This window comes from Carassius carassius, chromosome 23 (genome assembly GCF_963082965.1).
Source record: "Carassius carassius chromosome 23, fCarCar2.1, whole genome shotgun sequence".
NCBI lineage: Eukaryota > Metazoa > Chordata > Actinopteri > Cypriniformes > Cyprinidae > Carassius > Carassius carassius.
In genome coordinates, this window is record NC_081777.1 from 610,978 (window position 1) to 632,498 (window position 21,521).

The 21,521-nt window shown below is 40.2% G+C and overlaps 52 non-coding genes across 52 annotated transcripts; 29 read left to right on the forward strand and 23 right to left on the reverse strand.

The window, feature by feature from the left end:
* Positions 1–198: 198 nt before the first annotated feature.
* trnay-gua (transfer RNA tyrosine (anticodon GUA)) lies at positions 199–285 on the reverse strand. Its single transcript is given in 2 exon segments — positions 199–234; positions 249–285. It is a non-coding gene; the product is annotated as a tRNA-Tyr (tRNA).
* A 297-nt stretch (positions 286–582) lies between these two features.
* trnaw-cca (transfer RNA tryptophan (anticodon CCA)) lies at positions 583–654 on the forward strand. Its single transcript has one exon. It is a non-coding gene; the product is annotated as a tRNA-Trp (tRNA).
* A 604-nt stretch (positions 655–1,258) lies between these two features.
* On the forward strand, positions 1,259–1,330 carry trnaw-cca (transfer RNA tryptophan (anticodon CCA)). The gene has a single exon. It is a non-coding gene; the product is annotated as a tRNA-Trp (tRNA).
* A 221-nt stretch (positions 1,331–1,551) lies between these two features.
* trnay-gua (transfer RNA tyrosine (anticodon GUA)) lies at positions 1,552–1,638 on the reverse strand. The gene is given in 2 exon segments: positions 1,552–1,587; positions 1,602–1,638. It is a non-coding gene; the product is annotated as a tRNA-Tyr (tRNA).
* A 296-nt stretch (positions 1,639–1,934) lies between these two features.
* Positions 1,935–2,006, forward strand: trnaw-cca (transfer RNA tryptophan (anticodon CCA)). The gene has a single exon. It is a non-coding gene; the product is annotated as a tRNA-Trp (tRNA).
* Positions 2,007–2,610: 604 nt separating this feature from the next.
* Positions 2,611–2,682, forward strand: trnaw-cca (transfer RNA tryptophan (anticodon CCA)). The gene has a single exon. It is a non-coding gene; the product is annotated as a tRNA-Trp (tRNA).
* Positions 2,683–2,903: 221 nt separating this feature from the next.
* trnay-gua (transfer RNA tyrosine (anticodon GUA)) lies at positions 2,904–2,990 on the reverse strand. The gene is given in 2 exon segments: positions 2,904–2,939; positions 2,954–2,990. It is a non-coding gene; the product is annotated as a tRNA-Tyr (tRNA).
* A 296-nt stretch (positions 2,991–3,286) lies between these two features.
* On the forward strand, positions 3,287–3,358 carry trnaw-cca (transfer RNA tryptophan (anticodon CCA)). The gene has a single exon. It is a non-coding gene; the product is annotated as a tRNA-Trp (tRNA).
* Positions 3,359–4,255: 897 nt separating this feature from the next.
* Positions 4,256–4,342, reverse strand: trnay-gua (transfer RNA tyrosine (anticodon GUA)). Its single transcript is given in 2 exon segments — positions 4,256–4,291; positions 4,306–4,342. It is a non-coding gene; the product is annotated as a tRNA-Tyr (tRNA).
* Positions 4,343–4,932: 590 nt separating this feature from the next.
* Positions 4,933–5,019, reverse strand: trnay-gua (transfer RNA tyrosine (anticodon GUA)). Its single transcript is given in 2 exon segments — positions 4,933–4,968; positions 4,983–5,019. It is a non-coding gene; the product is annotated as a tRNA-Tyr (tRNA).
* A 296-nt stretch (positions 5,020–5,315) lies between these two features.
* Positions 5,316–5,387, forward strand: trnaw-cca (transfer RNA tryptophan (anticodon CCA)). Its single transcript has one exon. It is a non-coding gene; the product is annotated as a tRNA-Trp (tRNA).
* A 221-nt stretch (positions 5,388–5,608) lies between these two features.
* On the reverse strand, positions 5,609–5,695 carry trnay-gua (transfer RNA tyrosine (anticodon GUA)). The gene is given in 2 exon segments: positions 5,609–5,644; positions 5,659–5,695. It is a non-coding gene; the product is annotated as a tRNA-Tyr (tRNA).
* Positions 5,696–5,992: 297 nt separating this feature from the next.
* trnaw-cca (transfer RNA tryptophan (anticodon CCA)) lies at positions 5,993–6,064 on the forward strand. Its single transcript has one exon. It is a non-coding gene; the product is annotated as a tRNA-Trp (tRNA).
* Positions 6,065–6,286: 222 nt separating this feature from the next.
* On the reverse strand, positions 6,287–6,373 carry trnay-gua (transfer RNA tyrosine (anticodon GUA)). The gene is given in 2 exon segments: positions 6,287–6,322; positions 6,337–6,373. It is a non-coding gene; the product is annotated as a tRNA-Tyr (tRNA).
* Positions 6,374–6,669: 296 nt separating this feature from the next.
* Positions 6,670–6,741, forward strand: trnaw-cca (transfer RNA tryptophan (anticodon CCA)). Its single transcript has one exon. It is a non-coding gene; the product is annotated as a tRNA-Trp (tRNA).
* Positions 6,742–6,962: 221 nt separating this feature from the next.
* trnay-gua (transfer RNA tyrosine (anticodon GUA)) lies at positions 6,963–7,049 on the reverse strand. Its single transcript is given in 2 exon segments — positions 6,963–6,998; positions 7,013–7,049. It is a non-coding gene; the product is annotated as a tRNA-Tyr (tRNA).
* Positions 7,050–7,345: 296 nt separating this feature from the next.
* trnaw-cca (transfer RNA tryptophan (anticodon CCA)) lies at positions 7,346–7,417 on the forward strand. Its single transcript has one exon. It is a non-coding gene; the product is annotated as a tRNA-Trp (tRNA).
* A 221-nt stretch (positions 7,418–7,638) lies between these two features.
* Positions 7,639–7,725, reverse strand: trnay-gua (transfer RNA tyrosine (anticodon GUA)). Its single transcript is given in 2 exon segments — positions 7,639–7,674; positions 7,689–7,725. It is a non-coding gene; the product is annotated as a tRNA-Tyr (tRNA).
* Positions 7,726–8,022: 297 nt separating this feature from the next.
* On the forward strand, positions 8,023–8,094 carry trnaw-cca (transfer RNA tryptophan (anticodon CCA)). The gene has a single exon. It is a non-coding gene; the product is annotated as a tRNA-Trp (tRNA).
* Positions 8,095–8,315: 221 nt separating this feature from the next.
* Positions 8,316–8,402, reverse strand: trnay-gua (transfer RNA tyrosine (anticodon GUA)). Its single transcript is given in 2 exon segments — positions 8,316–8,351; positions 8,366–8,402. It is a non-coding gene; the product is annotated as a tRNA-Tyr (tRNA).
* Positions 8,403–8,699: 297 nt separating this feature from the next.
* On the forward strand, positions 8,700–8,771 carry trnaw-cca (transfer RNA tryptophan (anticodon CCA)). Its single transcript has one exon. It is a non-coding gene; the product is annotated as a tRNA-Trp (tRNA).
* A 604-nt stretch (positions 8,772–9,375) lies between these two features.
* trnaw-cca (transfer RNA tryptophan (anticodon CCA)) lies at positions 9,376–9,447 on the forward strand. Its single transcript has one exon. It is a non-coding gene; the product is annotated as a tRNA-Trp (tRNA).
* Positions 9,448–10,051: 604 nt separating this feature from the next.
* On the forward strand, positions 10,052–10,123 carry trnaw-cca (transfer RNA tryptophan (anticodon CCA)). Its single transcript has one exon. It is a non-coding gene; the product is annotated as a tRNA-Trp (tRNA).
* Positions 10,124–10,344: 221 nt separating this feature from the next.
* On the reverse strand, positions 10,345–10,431 carry trnay-gua (transfer RNA tyrosine (anticodon GUA)). The gene is given in 2 exon segments: positions 10,345–10,380; positions 10,395–10,431. It is a non-coding gene; the product is annotated as a tRNA-Tyr (tRNA).
* Positions 10,432–10,728: 297 nt separating this feature from the next.
* Positions 10,729–10,800, forward strand: trnaw-cca (transfer RNA tryptophan (anticodon CCA)). Its single transcript has one exon. It is a non-coding gene; the product is annotated as a tRNA-Trp (tRNA).
* A 221-nt stretch (positions 10,801–11,021) lies between these two features.
* On the reverse strand, positions 11,022–11,108 carry trnay-gua (transfer RNA tyrosine (anticodon GUA)). Its single transcript is given in 2 exon segments — positions 11,022–11,057; positions 11,072–11,108. It is a non-coding gene; the product is annotated as a tRNA-Tyr (tRNA).
* A 296-nt stretch (positions 11,109–11,404) lies between these two features.
* On the forward strand, positions 11,405–11,476 carry trnaw-cca (transfer RNA tryptophan (anticodon CCA)). The gene has a single exon. It is a non-coding gene; the product is annotated as a tRNA-Trp (tRNA).
* A 604-nt stretch (positions 11,477–12,080) lies between these two features.
* trnaw-cca (transfer RNA tryptophan (anticodon CCA)) lies at positions 12,081–12,152 on the forward strand. The gene has a single exon. It is a non-coding gene; the product is annotated as a tRNA-Trp (tRNA).
* Positions 12,153–12,373: 221 nt separating this feature from the next.
* On the reverse strand, positions 12,374–12,460 carry trnay-gua (transfer RNA tyrosine (anticodon GUA)). The gene is given in 2 exon segments: positions 12,374–12,409; positions 12,424–12,460. It is a non-coding gene; the product is annotated as a tRNA-Tyr (tRNA).
* A 297-nt stretch (positions 12,461–12,757) lies between these two features.
* On the forward strand, positions 12,758–12,829 carry trnaw-cca (transfer RNA tryptophan (anticodon CCA)). Its single transcript has one exon. It is a non-coding gene; the product is annotated as a tRNA-Trp (tRNA).
* Positions 12,830–13,050: 221 nt separating this feature from the next.
* Positions 13,051–13,137, reverse strand: trnay-gua (transfer RNA tyrosine (anticodon GUA)). Its single transcript is given in 2 exon segments — positions 13,051–13,086; positions 13,101–13,137. It is a non-coding gene; the product is annotated as a tRNA-Tyr (tRNA).
* A 296-nt stretch (positions 13,138–13,433) lies between these two features.
* On the forward strand, positions 13,434–13,505 carry trnaw-cca (transfer RNA tryptophan (anticodon CCA)). Its single transcript has one exon. It is a non-coding gene; the product is annotated as a tRNA-Trp (tRNA).
* Positions 13,506–14,109: 604 nt separating this feature from the next.
* trnaw-cca (transfer RNA tryptophan (anticodon CCA)) lies at positions 14,110–14,181 on the forward strand. Its single transcript has one exon. It is a non-coding gene; the product is annotated as a tRNA-Trp (tRNA).
* A 221-nt stretch (positions 14,182–14,402) lies between these two features.
* On the reverse strand, positions 14,403–14,489 carry trnay-gua (transfer RNA tyrosine (anticodon GUA)). Its single transcript is given in 2 exon segments — positions 14,403–14,438; positions 14,453–14,489. It is a non-coding gene; the product is annotated as a tRNA-Tyr (tRNA).
* Positions 14,490–14,786: 297 nt separating this feature from the next.
* On the forward strand, positions 14,787–14,858 carry trnaw-cca (transfer RNA tryptophan (anticodon CCA)). Its single transcript has one exon. It is a non-coding gene; the product is annotated as a tRNA-Trp (tRNA).
* A 221-nt stretch (positions 14,859–15,079) lies between these two features.
* On the reverse strand, positions 15,080–15,166 carry trnay-gua (transfer RNA tyrosine (anticodon GUA)). Its single transcript is given in 2 exon segments — positions 15,080–15,115; positions 15,130–15,166. It is a non-coding gene; the product is annotated as a tRNA-Tyr (tRNA).
* A 296-nt stretch (positions 15,167–15,462) lies between these two features.
* trnaw-cca (transfer RNA tryptophan (anticodon CCA)) lies at positions 15,463–15,534 on the forward strand. The gene has a single exon. It is a non-coding gene; the product is annotated as a tRNA-Trp (tRNA).
* A 221-nt stretch (positions 15,535–15,755) lies between these two features.
* Positions 15,756–15,842, reverse strand: trnay-gua (transfer RNA tyrosine (anticodon GUA)). The gene is given in 2 exon segments: positions 15,756–15,791; positions 15,806–15,842. It is a non-coding gene; the product is annotated as a tRNA-Tyr (tRNA).
* A 297-nt stretch (positions 15,843–16,139) lies between these two features.
* On the forward strand, positions 16,140–16,211 carry trnaw-cca (transfer RNA tryptophan (anticodon CCA)). Its single transcript has one exon. It is a non-coding gene; the product is annotated as a tRNA-Trp (tRNA).
* A 221-nt stretch (positions 16,212–16,432) lies between these two features.
* trnay-gua (transfer RNA tyrosine (anticodon GUA)) lies at positions 16,433–16,519 on the reverse strand. Its single transcript is given in 2 exon segments — positions 16,433–16,468; positions 16,483–16,519. It is a non-coding gene; the product is annotated as a tRNA-Tyr (tRNA).
* A 297-nt stretch (positions 16,520–16,816) lies between these two features.
* On the forward strand, positions 16,817–16,888 carry trnaw-cca (transfer RNA tryptophan (anticodon CCA)). The gene has a single exon. It is a non-coding gene; the product is annotated as a tRNA-Trp (tRNA).
* A 604-nt stretch (positions 16,889–17,492) lies between these two features.
* Positions 17,493–17,564, forward strand: trnaw-cca (transfer RNA tryptophan (anticodon CCA)). The gene has a single exon. It is a non-coding gene; the product is annotated as a tRNA-Trp (tRNA).
* A 221-nt stretch (positions 17,565–17,785) lies between these two features.
* Positions 17,786–17,872, reverse strand: trnay-gua (transfer RNA tyrosine (anticodon GUA)). The gene is given in 2 exon segments: positions 17,786–17,821; positions 17,836–17,872. It is a non-coding gene; the product is annotated as a tRNA-Tyr (tRNA).
* Positions 17,873–18,169: 297 nt separating this feature from the next.
* On the forward strand, positions 18,170–18,241 carry trnaw-cca (transfer RNA tryptophan (anticodon CCA)). Its single transcript has one exon. It is a non-coding gene; the product is annotated as a tRNA-Trp (tRNA).
* A 221-nt stretch (positions 18,242–18,462) lies between these two features.
* trnay-gua (transfer RNA tyrosine (anticodon GUA)) lies at positions 18,463–18,549 on the reverse strand. The gene is given in 2 exon segments: positions 18,463–18,498; positions 18,513–18,549. It is a non-coding gene; the product is annotated as a tRNA-Tyr (tRNA).
* A 296-nt stretch (positions 18,550–18,845) lies between these two features.
* trnaw-cca (transfer RNA tryptophan (anticodon CCA)) lies at positions 18,846–18,917 on the forward strand. Its single transcript has one exon. It is a non-coding gene; the product is annotated as a tRNA-Trp (tRNA).
* Positions 18,918–19,138: 221 nt separating this feature from the next.
* Positions 19,139–19,225, reverse strand: trnay-gua (transfer RNA tyrosine (anticodon GUA)). Its single transcript is given in 2 exon segments — positions 19,139–19,174; positions 19,189–19,225. It is a non-coding gene; the product is annotated as a tRNA-Tyr (tRNA).
* A 297-nt stretch (positions 19,226–19,522) lies between these two features.
* trnaw-cca (transfer RNA tryptophan (anticodon CCA)) lies at positions 19,523–19,594 on the forward strand. The gene has a single exon. It is a non-coding gene; the product is annotated as a tRNA-Trp (tRNA).
* Positions 19,595–19,815: 221 nt separating this feature from the next.
* trnay-gua (transfer RNA tyrosine (anticodon GUA)) lies at positions 19,816–19,902 on the reverse strand. Its single transcript is given in 2 exon segments — positions 19,816–19,851; positions 19,866–19,902. It is a non-coding gene; the product is annotated as a tRNA-Tyr (tRNA).
* Positions 19,903–20,199: 297 nt separating this feature from the next.
* trnaw-cca (transfer RNA tryptophan (anticodon CCA)) lies at positions 20,200–20,271 on the forward strand. Its single transcript has one exon. It is a non-coding gene; the product is annotated as a tRNA-Trp (tRNA).
* A 604-nt stretch (positions 20,272–20,875) lies between these two features.
* On the forward strand, positions 20,876–20,947 carry trnaw-cca (transfer RNA tryptophan (anticodon CCA)). The gene has a single exon. It is a non-coding gene; the product is annotated as a tRNA-Trp (tRNA).
* Positions 20,948–21,168: 221 nt separating this feature from the next.
* On the reverse strand, positions 21,169–21,255 carry trnay-gua (transfer RNA tyrosine (anticodon GUA)). The gene is given in 2 exon segments: positions 21,169–21,204; positions 21,219–21,255. It is a non-coding gene; the product is annotated as a tRNA-Tyr (tRNA).
* Between the last annotated feature and the right edge of the window lie 266 nt (positions 21,256–21,521).

Below are 21,521 nucleotides of genomic sequence, written 5' to 3' on the forward strand. Positions count from 1 at the left end.
AGTATGAAGTCAAATGTTTTAATTCAGCTATGTTTTCATAATTATTGAAGCGTGTAAAAAAGAAGCCTCTGATATGACAAATGCTACTTCCACTGTGTAAAGTGTTATATTTGTATCTTGATCTATTGGCTTTTTTCAACGGGCAATACGAAATCTAAAGGAAATGTAAAAATATTTGTGCTGAGTTTAAAATAACACTCCTTCGAGCCGGAATCGAACCAGCGACCTAAGGATACCCAACAACTCGTCTACAGTCCTCCGCTCTACCAGCTGAGCTATCGAAGGATGGGAAATGTGCAAGGCACCAAAACTTTCCAAGAAATTCAGAAATCCTTAACTTTTAAAGGTTATTGGGAAAAATTAGGCTGCTTTTTGTGATGAATGCTTCAAGGGCCGTACAAAGGACAACAACTCATCTACAGTCATCTGATCTAGCGGCTGAGTTATCAAAGGATGGGAAAAGCTTAAGGCACCAAAAGTTGGCAAGAAATTCAGAAATCCTTACATCTTGAGGTTATTGGGGAAAATTAGGCAGCTTTATGTGATGAATGAGTCCAAAAGAAGCAACAATTTTACTTCGAAGACCTCGTGGCGCAACGGTAGCGCGTCTGACTCCAGATCAGAAGGTTGCGTGTTCAAATCACGTCGGGGTCAAGCCATCTCCTCTTACCATTAAAAGTATGAAGTCAAATGTTTTAATTCAGCTATGTTTTCATAATTATTGAAGCATCTAAAAAAGAAGCCTCTGATATGACAAATGCTCCTTCCACTGTGTAAAGTGTTATATTTGTATCTTGATCTATTGGCTTTTTTCAACGGGCAATACGAAATCTAAAGGAAATGTAAAAATATTTGTGTTGAGTTTAAAATCACACTCCTTCGAGCCGGAATCGAACCAGCAACTTAAGGATACCCAACAACTCATCTACAGTCCTTCGCTCTACCAGCGAAGCTATCGAAGGATGGGAAATGTGCAAGGCACCAAAACTGTCCAAGAAATTCAGAAATCCTTAACTTTTGAGGTTATTGGGAACAATTAGGCTGCTTTTTGTGGTGAATGCTTCAAGGGCCGTACAAAGGACAACAACTCATCTACAGTCATCTGATCTACCGGCTGAGTTATCAAAGGATGGGAAAAGCTTAAGGCACCAAAAGTTGGCAAGAAATTCAGAAATCCTTACCTCTTGAGGTTATTGGGGAAAATTAGGCAGCTTTATGTGGTGGATTAGTCCAAAGGAAGCAACAACTTGACTTCGAAGACCTCGTAGCGCAATGGTAGCGCGTCTGACTCCAGATCAGAAGGTTGCGTGTTCAAATCATGTCGGGGTCAAGCCATCTCCTCTTTCCATTAAAAGTATGAAGTCAAATGTTTTAATTCAGCTATGTTTTCATAATTATTGAAGCATCTAAAAAAGAAGCCTCTGATATGACAAATGCTCCTTCCACTGTGTAAAGTGTTATATTTGTATCTTGATCTATTGGCTTTTTTCAACGGGCAATACGAAATCTAAAGGAAATGTAAAAATATTTGTGTTGAGTTAAAAATCACACTCCTTCGAGCCGGAATCAAACCAGCGACCTAAGGATACCCAACAACTCATCTACAGTCCTTCGCTCTACCAGCTGAGCTATCGAAGGATGGGAAATGTGCAAGGCACCAAAACTGTCCAAGAAATTCAGAAATCCTTAACTTTTGAGGTTATTGGGAAAAATTAGGCTGCTTTTTGTGGTGAATGCTTCAAGGGCCGTACAAAGGACAACAACTCATCTACAGTCATCTGATCTACCGGCTGAGTTATCAAAGGATGGGAAAAGCTTAAGGCACCAAAAGTTGGCAAGAAATTCAGAAATCCTTACCTCTTGAGGTTATTGGGGAAAATTAGGCAGCTTTATGTGGTGGATTAGTCCAAAGGAAGCAACAACTTGACTTCGAAGACCTCGTGGCCCAATGGTAGCGTGTCTGACTCCAGATCAGAAGGTTGCGTGTTCAAATCATGTCGGGGTCAAGCCATCTCCTCTTTCCATTAAAAGTATGAAGTCAAATGTTTTAATTCAGCTATGTTTTCATAATTATTGAAGAGTGTAATAAAGAAGCCTCTGATATGACAAATGCTCCTTCCACTGTGTAAAGTGTTATATTTGTATCTTGATCTATTGGCTTTTTTCAACGGGCAATACGAAATCTAAAGGAAATGTAAAAATATTTGTGCTGAGTTTAAAATCACACTCCTTCGAGCCAGAATCGAACCAGCGACCTAAGGATACCCAACAACTCATCTAGAGTCCTCCACTCTACCAGCTGAGCTATCTAATGATGGAAAATGTGCAAGGCACCAAAACTTTCCAAGAAATTCAGAAATCCTTAACTTTTGAGGTTACTGGGAAAAATTAGGCTGCTTTTTGTGGTGAATGCTTCAAGAGCCGTACAAAGGACAACAACTCATCTACAGTCATCTGATCTACCGGCTGAGTTATCAAAGGATGGGAAAAGCTTAAGGCACCAAAAGTTGGCAAGAAATTCAGAAATCCTTACCTCTTGAGGTTATTGGGGAAAATTAGGCAGCTTTATGTGATGAATGAGTCCAAAGGAAGCAACAATTTGACTTCGAAGATCTCGTGGCGCAACGGTAGCGCGTCTGACTCCAGATCAGAAGGTTGCGTGTTCAAATCACGTCGGGGACAAGCCATCTCCTCTTACCATTAAAAGTATGAAGTCAAATGTTTTAATTCAGCTATGTTTTTATAATTATTGAAGCATCTAAAAAAGAAGCCTCTGATATGACAAATGCTCCTTCCACTGTGTAAAGTGTTATATTTGTATCTTGATCTTTTGGCTTTTTTCAACGGGCAATACGAAATCTAAAGGAAATGTAAAAATATTTGTGTTGAGTTTAAAATCACAATCCTTCGAGCCGGAATCGAACCAGCGACCTAAGGATACCCAACAACTCATCTACAGTCCTTCGCTCTACCAGCTGAGCTATCGAAGGATGGGAAATGTGCAAGGCACCAAAACTGTCCAAGAAATTCAGAAATCCTTAACTTTTGAGGTTATTGGGAAAAATTAGGCTGCTTTTTGTGGTGAATGCTTCAAGGGCCGTACAAAGGACAACAACTCATCTACAGTCATCTGATCTACCGGCTGAGTTATCAAAGGATGGGAAAAGCTTAAGGCACCAAAAGTTGGCAAGAAATTCAGAAATCCTTACCTCTTGAGGTTATTGGGGAAAATTAGGCAGCTTTATGTGATGGATTAGTCCAAAGGAAGCAACAACTTGACTTCGAAGACCTCGTGGCGCAATGGTAGCGTGTCTGACTCCAGATCAGAAGGTTGCGTGTTCAAATCATGTCGGGGTCAAGCCATCTCCTCTTTCCATTAAAAGTATGAAGTCAAATGTTTTAATTCAGCTATGTTTTCATAATTATTGAAGCGTGTAAAAAAGAAGCCTCTGATATGACAAATGCTCCTTCCACTGTGTAAAGTGTTATATTTGTATCTTGATCTATTGGCTCTTTTCAACGGGCAATACGAAATCTAAAGGAAATGTAAAAATATTTGTGCTGAGTTTAAAATCACACTCCTTCGAGCCGGAATCGAACCAGCGACCTAAGGATACCCAACAACTCATCTAGAGTCCTCCACTCTACCAGCTGAGCTATCTAATGATGGGAAATGTGCAAGGCACCAAAACTTTCCAAGAAATTCAGAAATCCTTAACTTTTGAGGTTACTGGGAAAAATTAGGCTGCTTTTAATGGTGAATGCTTCAAGAGCCGTACAAAGGACAACAACTCATCTACAGTCATCTGATCTACCGGCTGAGTTATCAAAGGATGGGAAAAGCTTAAGGCACCAAAAGTTGGCAAGACATTCAGAAATCCTTACCTCTTGAGGTTATTGGGGAAAATTAGGCAGCTTTATGTGGTGAATGAGTACAAAGGAAGCAACAACTTGACTTTGAAGACCTAGTGGCGCAACAGTAGCGCGTCTGACTCCAGATCAGAAGGTTGTGTGTTGAAATCATGTCGGGGTCAAACCATCTCCTCTTTCCATTAAAAGTATGAAGTCAAATGTTTTAATTCAGCTATGTTTTCATAATTATTGAAGCGTGTAAAAAAGAAGCCTCTGATATGACAAATGCTACTTCCACTGTGTAAAGTGTTATATTTGTATCTTGATCTATTGGCTTTTTTCAACGGGCAATACGAAATCTAAAGGAAATGTAAAAATATTTGTGGTGAGTTTAAAATAACACTTCTTCGAGCCGGAATCGAACCAGCGACCTAAGGATACCCAACAACTCGTCTACAGTCCTCCGCTCTACCAGCTGAGCTATCGAAGGATGGGAAATGTGCAAGGCACCAAAACTTTCCAAGAAATTCAGAAATCCTTAACTTTTAAAGGTTATTGGGAAAAATTAGGCTGCTTTTTGTGATGAATGCTTCAAGGGCCGTACAAAGGACAACAACTCATCTACAGTCATCTGATCTAGCAGCTGAGTTATCAAAGAATGGGAAAAGCTTAAGGCACCAAAAGTTGGCAAGAAATTCAGAAATCCTTACCTCTTGAGGTTATTGGGGAAAATTAGGCAGCTTTATGTGATGAATGAGTCCAAAAGAAGCAACAATTTGACTTCGAAGACCTCGTGGCGCAACGGTAACGCGTCTGACTCCAGATCAGAAGGTTGCATGTTCAAATCACTTTGGGGTCAAGCCATCTCCTCTTACCATTAAAAGTATGAAGTCAAATGTTTTAATTCAGCTATGTTTTCATAATTATTGAAGCATCTAAAAAAGAAGCCTCTGATATGACAAATGCTCCTTCCACTGTGTAAAGTGTTATATTTGTATCTTGATCTATTGGCTTTTTTCAACGGGCAATACGAAATCTAAAGGAAATGTAAAAATATTTGTGTTGAGTTTAAAATCACACTCCTTCGAGCCGGAATCGAACCAGCGACCTAAGGATACCCAACAACTCATCTACAGTCCTTCGCTCTACCAGCTGAGCTATCGAAGGATGGGAAATGTGCAAGGCACCAAAACTGTCCAAGAAATTCAGAAATCCTTAACTTTTGAGGTTATTGGGAAAAATTAGGCTGCTTTTTGTGGTGAATGCTTCAAGGGCCGTACAAAGGACAACAACTCATCTACAGTCATCTGATCTACCGGCTGAGTTATCAAAGGATGGGAAAAGCTTAAGGCACCAAAAGTTGGCAAGAAATTCAGAAATCCTTACCTCTTGAGGTTATTGGGGAAAATTAGGCAGCTTTATGTGGTGGATTAGTCCAAAGGAAGCAACAACTTGACTTCGAAGACCTCGTGGCGCAATGGTAGCGCGTCTGACTCCAGATCAGAAGGTTGCGTGTTCAAATCATGTTGGGGTCAAGCCATCTCCTCTTTCCATTAAAAGTATGAAGTCAAATGTTTTAATTCAGCTATGTTTTCATAATTATTGAAGCGTGTAAAAAAGAAGCCTCTGATATGACAAATGCTACTTCCACTGTGTAAAGTGTTATATTTGTATCTTGATCTATTGGCTTTTTTCAACGGGCAATACGAAATCTAAAGGAAATGTAAAAATATTTGTGCTGAGTTTAAAATAACACTCCTTCGAGCCGGAATCGAACCAGCGACCTAAGGATACCCAACAACTCGTCTACAGTCCTCCGCTCTACCAGCTGAGCTATCGAAGGATGGGAAATGTGCAAGGCACCAAAACTTTCCAAGAAATTCAGAAATCCTTAACTTTTAAAGGTTATTGGGAAAAATTAGGCTGCTTTTTGTGATGAATGCTTCAAGGGCCGTACAAAGGACAACAACTCATCTACAGTCATCTGATCTAGCGGCTGAGTTATCAAAGGATGGGAAAAGCTTAAGGCACCAAAAGTTGGCAAGAAATTCAGAAATCCTTACATCTTGAGGTTATTGGGGAAAATTAGGCAGCTTTATGTGATGAATGAGTCCAAAAGAAGCAACAATTTTACTTCGAAGACCTCGTGGCGCAACGGTAGCGCGTCTGACTCCAGATCAGAAGGTTGCGTGTTCAAATCACGTCGGGGTTAAGCCATCTCCTCTTACCATTAAAAGTATGAAGTCAAATGTTTTAATTCAGCTATGTTTTCATAATTATTGAAGCATCTAAAAAAAGAAGCCTCTGATATGACAAATGCTCCTTCCACTGTGTAAAGTGTTATATTTGTATCTTGATCTATTGGCTTTTTTCAACGGGCAATACGAAATCTAAAGGAAATGTAAAAATATTTGTGTTGAGTTTAAAATCACACTCCTTCGAGCCGGAATCAAACCAGCGACCTAAGGATACCCAACAACTCATCTACAGTCCTTCGCTCTACCAGCTGAGCTATCGAAGGATGGGAAATGTGCAAGGCACCAAAACTGTCCAAGAAATTCAGAAATCCTTAACTTTTGAGGTTATTGGGAAAAATTAGGCTGCTTTTTGTGGTGAATGCTTCAAGGGCCGTACAAAGGACAACAACTCATCTACAATCATCTGATCTACCGGCTGAGTTATCAAAGGATGGGAAAAGCTTAAGGCACCAAAAGTTGGCAAGAAATTCAGTAATCCTTACCTCTTGAGGTTATTGGGGAAAATTAGGCAGCTTTATGTGGTGGATTAGTCCAAAGGAAGCAACAACTTGACTTCGAAGACCTCGTGGCGCAATGGTAGCGCGTCTGACTCCAGATCAGAAGGTTGTGTGTTCAAATCATGTCGGGGTCAAGCCATCTCCTCTTTCCATTAAAAGTATGAAGTCAAATGTTTTAATTCAGCTATGTTTTCATAATTATTGAAGCGTGTAAAAAAGAAGCCTCTGATATGACAAATGCTACTTCCACTGTGTAAAGTGTTATATTTGTATCTTGATCTATTGGCTTTTTTCAACGGGCAATACGAAATCTAAAGGAAATGTAAAAATATTTGTGTTGAGTTTAAAATAACACTCCTTCGAGCCGGAATCGAACCAGCGACCTAAGGATACCCAACAACTCGTCTACAGTCCTCCGCTCTACCAGCTGAGCTATCGAAGGATGGGAAATGTGCAAGGCACCAAAACTTTCCAAGAAATTCAGAAATCCTTAACTTTTGAGGTTATTGGGAAAAATTAGGCTGCTTTTTGTGGTGAATGCTTCAAGGGCCGTACAAAGGACAACAACTCATCTACAGTCATCTGATCTACCGGCTGAGTTATCAAAGGATGGGAAAAGCTTAAGGCACCAAAAGTTGGCAAGAAATTCAGAAATCCTTACCTCTTGAGGTTATTGGGGAAAATTAGTCAGCTTTATGTGGTGGATTAGTCCAAAGGAAGCAACAACTTGACTTCGAAGACCTCGTGGCGCAATGGTAGCGTGTCTGACTCCAGATCAGAAGGTTGCGTGTTCAAATCATGTTGGGGTCAAGCCATCTCCTCTTTCCATTAAAAGTATGAAGTCAAATGTTTTAATTCAGCTGTGTTTTCATAATTATTGAAGCGTGTAATAAAGAAGCCTCTGATATGACAAATGCTCCTTCCACTGTGTAAAGTGTAATATTTGTATCTTGATCTATTGGCTCTTTTCAACGGGCAATACGAAATCTAAAGGAAATGTAAAAATATTTGTGCTGAGTTTAAAATAACACTCCTGCGAGCCGGAATCGAACCAGCGACCTAAGGATACCCAACAACTCGTCTACAGTCCTCCGCTCTACCAGCTGAGCTATCGAAGGATGGGAAATGTGCAAGGCACCAAAACTTTCCAAGAAATTCAGAAATCCTTAACTTTTAAAGGTTATTGGGAAAAATTAGGCTGCTTTTTGTGATGAATGCTTCAAGGGCCGTACAAAGGACAACAACTCATCTACAGTCATCTGATCTAGCGGCTGAGTTATCAAAGGATGGGAAAAGCTTAAGGCACCAAAAGTTGGCAAGAAATTCAGAAATCCTTACCTCTTGAGGTTATTGGGGAAAATTAGGCAGCTTTATGTGATGAATGAGTCCAAAAGAAGCAACAATTTGACTTCGAAGACCTCGTGGCGCAACGGTAGCGCGTCTGACTCCAGATCAGAAGGTTGCGTGTTCAAATCACTTCGGGGTCAAGCCATCTCCTCTTACCATTAAAAGTATGAAGTCAAATGTTTTAATTCAAATATGTTTTCATAATTATTGAAGCATCTAAAAAAGAAGCCTCTGATATGACAAATGCTCCTTCCACTGTGTAAAGTGTTATATTTGTATCTTGATCTATTGGCTTTTTTCAACGGGCAATACGAAATCTAAAGGAAATGTAAAAATATTTGTGTTGAGTTTAAAATCACACTCCTTCGAGCCGGAATCGAACCAGCGACCTAAGGATACCCAACAACTCATCTACAGTCCTTCGCTCTACCAGCTGAGCTATCGAAGGATGGGAAATGTGCAAGGCACCAAAACTGTCCAAGAAATTCAGAAATCCTTAACTTTTGAGGTTATTGGGAAAAATTAGGCTGCTTTTTGTGGTGAATGCTTCAAGGGGCCGTACAAAGGACAACAACTCATCTAAAGTCATCTGATCTACCGGCTGAGTTATCAAAGGATGGGAAAAGCTTAAGGCACCAAAAGTTGGCAAGAAATTCAGAAATCCTTACCTCTTGAGGTTATTGGGGAAAATTAGGCAGCTTTATGTGGTGGATTAGTCCAAAGGAAGCAACAACTTGACTTCGAAGACCTCGTGGCGCAATGGTAGCGTGTCTGACTCCAGATCAGAAGGTTGCGTGTTCAAATCATGTCGGGGTCAAGCCATCTCCTCTTTCCATTAAATGTATGAAGTCAAATGTTTTAATTCAGCTATGTTTTCATAATTATTGAAGCGTGTAATAAAGAAGCCTCTGATATGACAAATGCTCCTTCCACTGTGTAAAGTGTTATATTTGTATCTTGATCTATTGGCTCTTTTCAACGGGCAATACGAAATCTAAAGGAAATGTAAAAATATTTGTGCTGAGTTTAAAATCACACTCCTTCGAGCCGGAATCGAACCAGCAACCTAAGGATACCCAACAACTCATCTAGAGTCCTCCACTCTACCAGCTGAGCTATCTAATGATGGGAAATGTGCAAGGCACCAAAACTTTCCAAGAAATTCAGAAATCCTTAACTTTTGAGGTTACTGGGAAAAATTAGGCTGCTTTTAATGGTGAATGCTTCAAGAGCCGTACAAAGGACAACAACTCATCTACAGTCATCTGATCTACCGGCTGAGTTATCAAAGGATGGGAAAAGCTTAAGGCACCAAAAGTTGGCAAGAAATTCAGAAATCCTTACCTCTTGAGGTTATTGGGGAAAATTAGGCAGCTTTATGTGTTGGATTAGTCCAAAGGAAGCAACAACTTGACTTCGAAGACCTCGTGGCGCAATGGTAGCGTGTCTGACTCCAGATCAGAAGGTTGCGTGTTCAAATCATGTCGGGGTCAAGCCATCTCCTCTTTCCATTAAATGTATGAAGTCAAATGTTTTAATTCAGCTATGTTTTCATAATTATTGAAGCGTGTAATAAAGAAGCCTCTGATATGACAAATGCTCCTTCCACTGTGTAAAGTGTTATATTTGTATCTTGATCTATTGGCTCTTTTCAACGGGCAATACGAAATCTAAAGGAAATGTAAAAATATTTGTGCTGAGTTTAAAATCACACTCCTTCGAGCCGGAATCGAACCAGCAACCTAAGGATACCCAACAACTCATCTAGAGTCCTCCACTCTACCAGCTGAGCTATCTAATGATGGGAAATGTGCAAGGCACCAAAACTTTCCAAGAAATTCAGAAATCCTTAACTTTTGAGGTTACTGGGAAAAATTAGGCTGCTTTTAATGGTGAATGCTTCAAGAGCCGTACAAAGGACAACAACTCATCTACAGTCATCTGATCTACCGGCTGAGTTATCAAAGGATGGGAAAAGCTTAAGGCACCAAAAGTTGGCAAGAAATTCAGAAATCCTTACCTCTTGAGGTTATTGGGGAAAATTAGGCAGCTTTATGTGTTGGATTAGTCCAAAGGAAGCAACAACTTGACTTCGAAGACCTCGTGGCGCAATGGTAGCGTGTCTGACTCCAGATCAGAAGGTTGCGTGTTCAAATCATGTCGGGGTCAAGCCATCTCCTCTTTCCATTAAAAGTATGAAGTCAAATGTTTTAATTCAGCTATGTTTTCATAATTATTGAAGCGTGTAATAAAGAAGCCTCTGATATGACAAATGCTCCTTCCACTGTGTAAAGTGTTATATTTGTATCTTGATCTATTGGCTCTTTTCAACGGGCAATACGAAATCTAAAGGAAATGTAAAAATATTTGTGCTGAGTTTAAAATAACACTCCTTCGAGCCAGAATCGAACCAGCGACCTAAGGATACCCAACAACTCGTCTACAGTCCTCCGCTCTACCAGCTGAGCTATCGAAGGATGGGAAATGTGCAAGGCACCAAAACTTTCCAAGAAATTCAGAAATCCTTAACTTTTAAAGGTTATTGGGAAAAATTAGGCTGCTTTTTGTGATGAATGCTTCAAGGGCCGTACAAAGGACAACAACTCATCTACAGTCATCTGATCTAGCGGCTGAGTTATCAAAGGATGGGAAAAGCTTAAGGCACCAAAAGTTGGCAAGAAATTCAGAAATCCTTACCTCTTGAGGTTATTGGGGAAAATTAGGCAGCTTTATGTGATGAATGAGTCCAAAAGAAGCAACAACTTGACTTCGAAGACCTCGTGGCGCAACGGTAGCGCGTCTGACTCCAGATCAGAAGGTTGCGTGTTCAAATCACGTCTGGGTCAAGCCATCTCCTCTTACCATTAAAAGTATGAAGTCAAATGTTTTAATTCAGCTATGTTTTCATAATTATTGAAGCATCTAAAAAAGAAGCCTCTGATATGACAAATGCTCCTTCCACTGTGTAAAGTGTTATATTTGTATCTTGATCTATTGGCTTTTTTCAACGGGCAATACGAAATCTAAAGGAAATGTAAAAATATTTGTGTTGAGTTTAAAATCACACTCCTTCGAGCCGGAATCAAACCAGCGACCTAAGGATACCCAACAACTCATCTACAGTCCTTCGCTCTACCAGCTGAGCTATCGAAGGATGGGAAATGTGCAAGGCACCAAAACTGTCCAAGAAATTCAGAAATCCTTAACTTTTGAGGTTATTGGGAAAAATTAGGCTGCTTTTTGTGGTGAATGCTTCAAGGGCCGTACAAAGGACAACAACTCATCTACAGTCATCTGATCTACCGGCTGAGTTATCAAAGGATGGGAAAAGCTTAAGGCACCAAAAGTTGGCAAGAAATTCAGAAATCCTTACCTCTTGAGGTTATTGGGGAAAATTAGGCAGCTTTATGTGGTGGATTAGTCCAAAGGAAGCAACAACTTGACTTCGAAGACCTCGTGGCGCAATGGTAGCGTGTCTGACTCCAGATCAGAAGGTTGCGTGTTCAAATCATGTCGGGGTCAAGCCATCTCCTCTTTCCATTAAAAGTATGAAGTCAAATGTTTTAATTCAGCTATGTTTTCATAATTATTGAAGCGTGTAATAAAGAAGCCTCTGATATGACAAATGCTCCTTCCACTGTGTAAAGTGTTATATTTGTATCTTGATCTATTGGCTCTTTTCAACGGGCAATACGAAATCTAAAGGAAATGTAAAAATATTTGTGCTGAGTTTAAAATCACACTCCTTCGAGCCGGAATCGAACCAGCAACCTAAGGATACCCAACAACTCATCTAGAGTCCTCCACTCTACCAGCTGAGCTATCTAATGATGGGAAATGTGCAAGGCACCAAAACTTTCCAAGAAATTCAGAAATCCTTAACTTTTGAGGTTACTGGGAAAAATTAGGCTGCTTTTAATGGTGAATGCTTCAAGAGCCGTACAAAGGACAACAACTCATCTACAGTCATCTGATCTACCGGCTGAGTTATCAAAGGATGGGAAAAGCTTAAGGCACCAAAAGTTGGCAAGACATTCAGAAATCCTTACCTCTTGAGGTTATTGGGGAAAATTAGGCAGCTTTATGTGGTGAATGAGTACAAAGGAAGCAACAACTTGACGTTGAAGACCTCGTGGCGCAATGGTAGCGTGTCTGACTCCAGATCAGAAGGTTGCGTGTTCAAATCATGTTGGGGTCAAGCCATCTCCTCTTTCCATTAAAAGTATGAAGTCAAATGTTTTAATTCAGCTGTGTTTTCATAATTATTGAAGCGTGTAATAAAGAAGCCTCTGATATGACAAATGCTCCTTCCACTGTGTAAAGTGTTATATTTGTATCTTGATCTATTGGCTCTTTTCAACGGGCAATACGAAATCTAAAGGAAATGTAAAAATATTTGTGCTGAGTTTAAAATAACACTCCTTCGAGCCGGAATCGAACCAGCGACCTAAGGATACCCAACAACTCGTCTACAGTCCTCCGCTCTACCAGCTGAGCTATCGAAGGATGGGAAATGTGCAAGGCACCAAAACTTTCCAAGAAATTCAGAAATCCTTAACTTTTAAAGGTTATTGGGAAAAATTAGGCTGCTTTTTGTGATGAATGCTTCAAGGGCCGTACAAAGGACAACAACTCATCTACAGTCATCTGATCTAGCGGCTGAGTTATCAAAGGATGGGAAAAGCTTAAGGCACCAAAAGTTGGCAAGAAATTCAGAAATCCTTACCTCTTGAGGTTATTGGGGAAAATTAGGCAGCTTTATGTGATGAATGAGTCCAAAAGAAGCAACAATTTGACTTCGAAGACCTCGTGGCGCAACGGTAGCGCGTCTGACTCCAGATCAGAAGGTTGCGTGTTCAAATCACGTCTGGGTCAAGCCATCTCCTCTTACCATTAAAAGTATGAAGTCAAATGTTTTAATTCAGCTATGTTTTCATAATTATTGAAGCATCTAAAAAAGAAGCCTCTGATATGACAAATGCTCCTTCCACTGTGTAAAGTGTTATATTTGTATCTTGATCTATTGGCTTTTTTCAACGGGCAATACGAAATCTAAAGGAAATGTAAAAATATTTGTGTTGAGTTTAAAATCACACTCCTTCGAGCCGGAATCAAACCAGCGACCTAAGGATACCCAACAACTCATCTACAGTCCTTCGCTCTACCAGCTGAGCTATCGAAGGATGGGAAATGTGCAAGGCACCAAAACTGTCCAAGAAATTCAGAAATCCTTAACTTTTGAGGTTATTGGGAAAAATTAGGCTGCTTTTTGTGGTGAATGCTTCAAGGGCCGTACAAAGGACAACAACTCATCTACAGTCATCTGATCTACCGGCTGAGTTATCAAAGGATGGGAAAAGCTTAAGGCACCAAAAGTTGGCAAGAAATTCAGAAATCCTTACCTCTTGAGGTTATTGGGGAAAATTAGGCAGCTTTATGTGGTGGATTAGTCCAAAGGAAGCAACAACTTGACTTCGAAGACCTCGTGGCGCAATGGTAGCGTGTCTGACTCCAGATCAGAAGGTTGCGTGTTCAAATCATGTCGGGGTCAAGCCATCTCCTCTTTCCATTAAAAGTATGAAGTCAAATGTTTTAATTCAGCTATGTTTTCATAATTATTGAAGCGTGTAATAAAGAAGCCTCTGATATGACAAATGCTCCTTCCACTGTGTAAAGTGTTATATTTGTATCTTGATCTATTGGCTCTTTTCAACGGGCAATACGAAATCTAAAGGAAATGTAAAAATATTTGTGCTGAGTTTAAAATCACACTCCTTCGAGCCGGAATCGAACCAGCAACCTAAGGATACCCAACAACTCATCTAGAGTCCTCCACTCTACCAGCTGAGCTATCTAATGATGGGAAATGTGCAAGGCACCAAAACTTTCCAAGAAATTCAGAAATCCTTAACTTTTGAGGTTACTGGGAAAAATTAGGCTGCTTTTAATGGTGAATGCTTCAAGAGCCGTACAAAGGACAACAACTCATCTACAGTCATCTGATCTACCGGCTGAGTTATCAAAGGATGGGAAAAGCTTAAGGCACCAAAAGTTGGCAAGACATTCAGAAATCCTTACCTCTTGAGGTTATTGGGGAAAATTAGGCAGCTTTATGTGGTGAATGAGTACAAAGGAAGCAACAACTTGACGTTGAAGACCTCGTGGCGCAATGGTAGCGTGTCTGACTCCAGATCAGAAGGTTGCGTGTTCAAATCATGTTGGGGTCAAGCCATCTCCTCTTTCCATTAAAAGTATGAAGTCAAATGTTTTAATTCAGCTGTGTTTTCATAATTATTGAAGCGTGTAATAAAGAAGCCTCTGATATGACAAATGCTCCTTCCACTGTGTAAAGTGTTATATTTGTATCTTGATCTATTGGCTCTTTTCAACGGGCAATACGAAATCTAAAGGAAATGTAAAAATATTTGTGCTGAGTTTAAAATAACACTCCTTCGAGCCGGAATCGAACCAGCGACCTAAGGATACCCAACAACTCGTCTACAGTCCTCCGCTCTACCAGCTGAGCTATCGAAGGATGGGAAATGTGCAAGGCACCAAAACTTTCCAAGAAATTCAGAAATCCTTAACTTTTAAAGGTTATTGGGAAAAATTAGGCTGCTTTTTGTGATGAATGCTTCAAGGGCCGTACAAAGGACAACAACTCATCTACAGTCATCTGATCTAGCGGCTGAGTTATCAAAGGATGGGAAAAGCTTAAGGCACCAAAAGTTGGCAAGAAATTCAGAAATCCTTACCTCTTGAGGTTATTGGGGAAAATTAGGCAGCTTTATGTGATGAATGAGTCCAAAAGAAGCAACAATTTGACTTCGAAGACCTCGTGGCGCAACGGTAGCGCGTCTGACTCCAGATCAGAAGGTTGCGTGTTCAAATCACTTCGGGGTCAAGCCATCTCCTCTTACCATTAAAAGTATGAAGTCAAATGTTTTAATTCAGCTATGTTTTCATAATTATTGAAGCATCTAAAAAAGAAGCCTCTGATATGACAAATGCTCCTTCCACTGTGTAAAGTGTTATATTTGTATCTTGATCTATTGGCTTTTTTCAACGGGCAATACGAAATCTAAAGGAAATGTAAAAATATTTGTGTTGAGTTTAAAATCACACTCCTTCGAGCCGGAATCGAACCAGCGACCTAAGGATACCCAACAACTCATCTACAGTCCTTCGCTCTACCAGCTGAGCTATCGAAGGATGGGAAATGTGCAAGGCACCAAAACTGTCCAAGAAATTCAGAAATCCTTAACTTTTGAGGTTATTGGGAAAAATTAGGCTGCTTTTTGTGGTGAATGCTTCAAGGGCCGTACAAAGGACAACAACTCATCTACAGTCATCTGATCTACCGGCTGAGTTATCAAAGGATGGGAAAAGCTTAAGGCACCAAAAGTTGGCAAGAAATTCAGAAATCCTTACCTCTTGAGGTTATTGGGGAAAATTAGGCAGCTTTATGTGGTGGATTAGTCCAAAGGAAGCAACAACTTGACTTCGAAGACCTCGTGGCGCAATGGTAGCGCGTCTGACTCCAGATCAGAAGGTTGCGTGTTCAAATCATGTCGGGGTCAAGCCATCTCCTCTTTCCATTAAAATTATGAAGTCAAATGTTTTAATTCAGCTATGTTTTCATAATTATTGAAGCGTGTAAAAAAGAAGCCTCTGATATGACAAATGCTACTTCCACTGTGTAAAGTGTTATATTTGTATCTTGATCTATTGGCTTTTTTCAACGGGCAATACGAAATCTAAAGGAAATGTAAAAATATTTGTGCTGAGTTTAAAATAACACTCCTTCGAGCCGGAATCGAACCAGCGACCTAAGGATACCCAACAACTCGTCTACAGTCCTCCGCTCTACCAGCTGAGCTATCGAAGGATGAGAAATGTGCAAGGCACCAAAACTTTCCAAGAAATTCAGAAATCCTTAACTTTTAAAGGTTATTGGGAAAAATTAGGCTGCTTTTTGTGATGAATGCTTCAAGGGCCGTACAAAGGACAACAACTCATCTACAGTCATCTGATCTAGCGGCTGAGTTATCAAAGGATGGGAAAAGCTTAAGGCACCAAAAGTTGGCAAGAAATTCAGAAATCCTTACATCTTGAGGTTATTGGGGAAAATTAGGCAGCTTTATGTGATGAATGAGTCCAAAAGAAGCAACAATTTTACTTCGAAGACCTCGTGGCGCAACGGTAGCGCGTCTGACTCCAGATCAGAAGGTTGCGTGTTCAAATCACGTCGGGGTCAAGCCATCTCCTCTTACCATTAAAAGTATGAAGTCAAATGTTTTAATTCAGCTATGTTTTCATAATTATTGAAGCATCTAAAAAAGAAGCCTCTGATATGACAAATGCTCCTTCCACTGTGTAAAGTGTTATATTTGTATCTTGATCTATTGGCTTTTTTCAACGGGCAATACGAAATCTAAAGGAAATGTAAAAATATTTGTGTTGAGTTTAAAATCACACTCCTTCGAGCCGGAATCAAACCAGCGACCTAAGGATACCCAACAACTCATCTACAGTCCTTCGCTCTACCAGCTGAGCTATCGAAGGATGGGAAATGTGCAAGGCACCAAAACTTTCCAAGAAATTCAGAAATCCTTAACTTTTAAAGGTTATTGGGAAAAATTAGGCTGCTTTTTGTGATGAATGCTTCAAGGGCCGTACAAAGGACAACAACTCATCTACAGTCATCTGATCTACCGGCTGAGTTATCAAAGGATGGGAAAAGCTTAAGGCACCAAAAGTTGGCAAGAAATTCAGAAATCCTTACCTCTTGAGGTTATTGGGGAAAATTAGGCAGCTTTATGTGATGAATGAGTCCAAAAGAAGCAACAATTTGACTTCGAAAACCTCGTGGCGCAACGGTAGCGCGTCTGACTCCAGATGAGAAGGTTGCGTGTTCAAATCACGTCGGGGTCAAGCCATCTCCTCTTACCATTAGAAGTATGAAGTCAAATGTTTTAATTACCCTATGTTTTAATAATTATTGAAGCGTGTAATAAAGAAGCCTCTGATATGACAAATGCTCCTTCCACTGTGTAAAGTGTTATATTTGTATCTTGATCTATTGGCTCTTTTCAACGGGCAATACGAAATCTAAAGGAAATGTAAAAATATTTGTGCTGAGTTTAAAATCACACTCCTTCGAGCCGGAATCGAACCAGCGACCTAAGGATACCCAACAACTCATCTAGAGTCCTCCACTCTACCAGCTGAGCTATCTAATGATGGGAAATGTGCAAGGCACCAAAACTTTCCAAGAAATTCAGAAATCCTTAACTTTTGAGGTTACTGGGAAAAATTAGGCTGCTTTTAATGGTGAATGCTTCAAGAGCCGTACAAAGGACAACAACTCATCTACAGTCATCTGATCTACCGGCTGAGTTATCAAAGGATGGGAAAAGCTTAAGGCACCAAAAGTTGGCAAGAAATTCAGAAATCCTTACCTCTTGAGGTTATTGGGGAAAATTAGGCAGCTTTATGTGGTGGATTAGTCCAAAGGAAGCAACAACTTGACTTCGAAGACCTCGTGGCGCAATGGTAGCGTGTCTGACTCCAGGTCAGAAGGTTGCGTGTTCAAATCATGTCGGGGTCAAGCCATCTCCTCTTTCCATTAAAAGTATGAAGTCAAATGTTTTAATTCAGCTATGTTTTCATAATTATTGAAGCGTGTAATAAAGAAGCCTCTGATATGACAAATGCTCCTTCCACTGTGTAAAGTGTTATATTTGTATCTTGATCTATTGGCTCTTTTCAACGGGCAATACGAAATCTAAAGGAAATGTAAAAATATTTGTGCTGAGTTTAAAATAACACTCCTTCGAGCCGGAATCGAACCAGCGACCTAAGGATACCCAACAACTCGTCTACAGTCCTCCGCTCTACCAGCTGAGCTATCGAAGGATGGGAAATGTGCAAGGCACCAAAACTTTCCAAGAAATTCAGAAATCCTTAACTTTTAAAGGTTATTGGGAAAAATTAGGCTGCTTTTTGTGATGAATGCTTCAAGGGCCGTACAAAGGACAACAACTCATCTACAGTCATCTGATCTAGCGGCTGAGTTATCAAAGGATGGGAAAAGCTTAAGGCACCAAAAGTTGGCAAGAAATTCAGAAATCCTTACCTCTTGAGGTTATTGGGGAAAATTAGGCAGCTTTATGTGATGAATGAGTCCAAAAGAAGCAACAATTTGACTTCGAAGACCTCGTGGCGCAACGGTAGCGCGTCTGACTCCAGATCAGAAGGTTGCGTGTTCAAATCACTTCGGGGTCAAGCCATCTCCTCTTACCATTAAAAGTATGAAGTCAAATGTTTTAATTCAGCTATGTTTTCATAATTATTGAAGCATCTAAAAAAGAAGCCTCTGATATGACAAATGCTCCTTCCACTGTGTAAAGTGTTATATTTGTATCTTGATCTATTGGCTTTTTTCAACGGGCAATACGAAATCTAAAGGAAATGTAAAAATATTTGTGTTGAGTTTAAAATCACACTCCTTCGAGCCGGAATCGAACCAGCGACCTAAGGATACCCAACAACTCATCTACAGTCCTTCGCTCTACCAGCTGAGCTATCGAAGGATGGGAAATGTGCAAGGCACCAAAACTGTCCAAGAAATTCAGAAATCCTTAACTTTTGAGGTTATTGGGAAAAATTAGGCTGCTTTTTGTGGTGAATGCTTCAAGGGCCGTACAAAGGACAACAACTCATCTACAGTCATCTGATCTACCGGCTGAGTTATCAAAGGATGGGAAAAGCTTAAGGCACCAAAAGTTGGCAAGAAATTCAGAAATCCTTACCTCTTGAGGTTATTGGGGAAAATTAGGCAGCTTTATGTGGTGGATTAGTCCAAAGGAAGCAACAACTTGACTTCGAAGACCTCGTGGCGCAATGGTAGCGCGTCTGACTCCAGATCAGAAGGTTGCGTGTTCAAATCATGTCGGGGTCAAGCCATCTCCTCTTTCCATTAAAAGTATGAAGTCAAATGTTTTAATTCAGCTATGTTTTCATAATTATTGAAGCGTGTAAAAAAGAAGCCTCTGATATGACAAATGCTACTTCCACTGTGTAAAGTGTTATATTTGTATCTTGATCTATTGGCTTTTTTCAACGGGCAATACGAAATCTAAAGGAAATGTAAAAATATTTGTGCTGAGTTTAAAATAACACTCCTTCGAGCCGGAATCGAACCAGCGACCTAAGGATACCCAACAACTCGTCTACAGTCCTCCGCTCTACCAGCTGAGCTATCGAAGGATGGGAAATGTGCAAGGCACCAAAACTTTCCAAGAAATTCAGAAATCCTTAACTTTTAAAGGTTATTGGGAAAAATTAGGCTGCTTTTTGTGATGAATGCTTCAAGGGCCGTACAAAGGACAACAACTCATCTACAGTCATCTGATCTAGCGGCTGAGTTATCAAAGGATGGGAAAAGCTTAAGGCACCAAAAGTTGGCAAGAAATTCAGAAATCCTTACATCTTGAGGTTATTGGGGAAAATTAGGCAGCTTTATGTGATGAATGAGTCCAAAAGAAGCAACAATTTTACTTCGAAGACCTCGTGGCGCAACGGTAGCGCGTCTGACTCCAGATCAGAAGGTTGCGTGTTCAAATCACGTCGGGGTCAAGCCATCTCCTCTTACCATTAAAAGTATGAAGTCAAATGTTTTAATTCAGCTATGTTTTCATAATTATTGAAGCATCTAAAAAAGAAGCCTCTGATATGACAAATGCTCCTTCCACTGTGTAAAGTGTTATATTTGTATCTTGATCTATTGGCTTTTTTCAACGGGCAATACGAAATCTAAAGGAAATGTAAAAATATTTGTGTTGAGTTTAAAATCACACTCCTTCGAGCCGGAATCAAACCAGCGACCTAAGGATACCCAACAACTCATCTACAGTCCTTCGCTCTACCAGCTGAGCTATCGAAGGATGGGAAATGTGCAAGGCACCAAAACTTTCCAAGAAATTCAGAAATCCTTAACTTTTAAAGGTTATTGGGAAAAATTAGGCTGCTTTTTGTGATGAATGCTTCAAGGGCCGTACAAAGGACAACAACTCATCTACAGTCATCTGATCTACCGGCTGAGTTATCAAAGGATGGGAAAAGCTTAAGGCACCAAAAGTTGGCAAGAAATTCAGAAATCCTTACCTCTTGAGGTTATTGGGGAAAATTAGGCAGCTTTATGTGATGAATGAGTCCAAAAGAAGCAACAATTTGACTTCGAAAACCTCGTGGCGCAACGGTAGCGCGTCTGACTCCAGATGAGAAGGTTGCGTGTTCAAATCACGTCGGGGTCAAGCCATCTCCTCTTACCATTAGAAGTATGAAGTCAAATGTTTTAATTACCCTATGTTTTAATAATTATTGAAGCGTGTAATAAAGAAGCCTCTGATATGACAAATGCTCCTTCCACTGTGTAAAGTGTTATATTTGTATCTTGATCTATTGGCTCTTTTCAACGGGCAATACGAAATCTAAAGGAAATGTAAAAATATTTGTGCTGAGTTTAAAATCACACTCCTTCGAGCCGGAATCGAACCAGCGACCTAAGGATACCCAACAACTCATCTAGAGTCCTCCACTCTACCAGCTGAGCTATCTAATGATGGGAAATGTGCAAGGCACCAAAACTTTCCAAGAAATTCAGAAATCCTTAACTTTTGAGGTTACTGGGAAAAATTAGGCTGCTTTTAATGGTGAATGCTTCAAGAGCCGTACAAAGGACAACAACTCATCTACAGTCATCTGATCTACCGGCTGAGTTATCAAAGGATGGGAAAAGCTTAAGGCACCAAAAGTTGGCAAGAAATTCAGAAATCCTTACCTCTTGAGGTTATTGGGGAAAATTAGGCAGCTTTATGTGGTGGATTAGTCCAAAGGAAGCAACAACTTGACTTCGAAGACCTCGTGGCGCAATGGTAGCGTGTCTGACTCCAGGTCAGAAGGTTGCGTGTTCAAATCATGTCGGGGTCAAGCCATCTCCTCTTTCCATTAAAAGTATGAAGTCAAATGTTTTAATTCAGCTATGTTTTCATAATTATTGAAGCGTGTAATAAAGAAGCCTCTGATATGACAAATGCTCCTTCCACTGTGTAAAGTGTTATATTTGTATCTTGATCTATTGGCTCTTTTCAACGGGCAATACGAAATCTAAAGGAAATGTAAAAATATTTGTGCTGAGTTTAAAATAACACTCCTTCGAGCCGGAATCGAACCAGCGACCTAAGGATACCCAACAACTCGTCTACAGTCCTCCGCTCTACCAGCTGAGCTATCGAAGGATGGGAAATGTGCAAGGCACCAAAACTTTCCAAGAAATTCAGAAATCCTTAACTTTTAAAGGTTATTGGGAAAAATTAGGCTGCTTTTTGTGATGAATGCTTCAAGGGCCGTACAAAGGACAACAACTCATCTACAGTCATCTGATCTAGCGGCTGAGTTATCAAAGGATGGGAAAAGCTTAAGGCACCAAAAGTTGGCAAGAAATTCAGAAATCCTTACCTCTTGAGGTTATTGGGGAAAATTAGGCAGCTTTATGTGATGAATG